Here is a 2,473-nt window from a genome sequence, read left to right on the forward strand (position 1 = left end):
TGTGTTACCATCCCAGCCGATCAGTGTCGATCTTACTTGTTATTTGTCTTCTTTAACATTTTCTTCCTTCCTGTTCTTGTGTTCTTATGTTCTTATCACTCTTTTATTATTGTTTTTATTCCTATTTGTCTTCTTTAGCATTTTCTTCCTTCCTGTTCTGTCTTGTCAAGGATGAGATAAAGGGTCATCATGGGGGGGGAGGGGGGGGGGGTCATCTCCACGCAACCCCTAAATGGTGACCTCTGATAATGTGACCTTGACCTCTGTGACATTGTACGCCGCAGCAAAAGATTGGTTAGGGATGTTTCTCTCTCTCTCTCTCTCTCTCTCTCTCTCTCTCTCTCTCTCTCTCTCTCTCTCTCTCTCTCTCTCTCTCTCTCTCTGATGATCTTTCGTGACGGGAGTTCATGAGAGAGAGAGAGAGAGAGAGAGAGAGAGAGAGAGACTGCAACAAGGAATAAGGGAAGGGAAAAATATAGATAGGAAAGAAGAAGGAAGGAAGGGAAAAGAAAGAAAGTGAACGGAGAGAGAGAGAGAGAGAGAGAGAGACTGCGATAAGGAATAAGGGAAGGGAAGGATATAGATAGGAAAGAAGGAAGGAAAGGAATAGAAGTGGGGAAGAAGGAAAAAGAAAATGAACAGAGAGAGAGACTCCACTACCCGGGAACCAAAACAAGTCGATATCTAACCCTTCCCTAATCATATCTCAGGTGTCAACATGGCTATTCGAAGGACTGAAATATCTCCCCTCCATGGATTAGCATATCAAGGCATCTATTCCCCTTTTTATGGCGTGCGTAAGGCTTAAGATTCCCCGACCCTCTGAATATCGTGTTCCGGGCCCGTCCTTGCCATGTACTAGGAGGAGAAATAGAGGCTGAATATGGTTGTATAAAGCTAAGCATTGATCAGCTGGGAACTTGTCTGCATCCGGGTTTGTTGACTTCACTAACTTTTTATTTCATTTCACGCATTTTTCCTACTCAAACGAGGGTATATATTAATTTTTCACCTCTATTTCTCTTATTTTATGTAATTTCTATGCTTTGGGAAGGTAAAATATGTTAAAAATGGGTTATAATGTGATGTTTGTGAAGCTGAAGTCAGAGTCAAAAGCGGAAGGCGTTCATGGCATGTTGTGATGACGTCATAATGATGCATGACACACGTGGCTTCGAGAGTTCACGGAGTCACAGATTCTCGTACTCAGCCACTCACCGCATCGTATATTCCGGCTTTTGACCCATGACAATCGCAAACAAACACCAATAATTAACGATTTTCCGCCGTGACTATAAATGCATATCGTCACTGGTGTGGGTACAGGAGTTTAGGGTACTGGAAATGATGAATGCGATGTGAGTACGGTAATATGGCGACGCTGGCTACCTCTCTCCGTCATAAAATCCTTGCTTTTTACTCATTAACTGCTAGGATTACACGGGCTTAACACTACAGGGAATAAATACAAGCCTTTGACCTTCCATCGTGGCAGGAGGGACGGGAATAGCTACGCGGGGTGCTGTGTTATGCGTTTTTTTTTATATGTATTTTTATTTTTGTGACGTGAAACAGAAAATGAGGTCGCTGTTTACTGCTTTGTTATTACCGAGGGGAGAGAGAGAGAGAGAGAGAGAGAGAGAGAGAGAGAGAGGAGGGGGAGAGAGAGACGGAATGACAGGAGTGGAAGAAAGTAGAGAAAAGGAAGAAAGAAAAAGAAAATGATGTCAAGAGGGAGACGGAAATGACATAATGAAGTAGATAGGGAAGGGGAGGAAACGAGAAAGAGGAGGAGGAGGAGGAAGAAGAAGAGGAGGAAGAAGAGGAGGAGGGGAAAAGATTAAAAGAGGAAATGACATAATTTGAAGTACACGAAGGAGGAAGGGAACGAAGGAGAGAGCAGAAGAGAAGGAGGAGGAGGAGGAGGAGGAAGAAGAGAAAGGGCACGGAAGAAGATGGAAAGAGGAGGAGGAGGAGAAGATTAAAAGAGGGAATGACATAATTTGAAGTACACGAAGGAGGAAGGGAACGAAAGAGAGAGAAGAAGAGGAAGAGGAGGAGGAAAAAGGAGAGAAAAGGCACGGGAGAAAGAGGAAGAGGAGGAGGAGGAGGAATAAAGAAGAATAGATTAAAAGAGGAAACAATAACATAGACGTGAAAGATAAAGTGGATAAGAAGAAGAGAAAGAAGGAAAAAGGGAAGAGAAAGTAAGTTAAAAAAAAAGAGGAAGAGAGAAAAACAGAGAAGAGAAGAAACAAAGACAAACGAAGACAAAACAAATAAAAAAAAAGACGAAAAAGAAAACGAGAGAAAAAAAATATACAGACGACGAAACAATAAGAAGAAAAAAGAGATTGAAGAGAGAGGAAGGAGGAGGAGGAGGAGGAGGAGGGAGGAGGAGGAGGAGGAGGAGGAAGGGGAAGGGGAGAGGGAAGGGGGCAGTTTAAATCCCCCCCCTCACACTAACCCGCCC

Source organism: Eriocheir sinensis, chromosome 54, assembly GCF_024679095.1.
Source record: "Eriocheir sinensis breed Jianghai 21 chromosome 54, ASM2467909v1, whole genome shotgun sequence".
NCBI lineage: Eukaryota > Metazoa > Arthropoda > Malacostraca > Decapoda > Varunidae > Eriocheir > Eriocheir sinensis.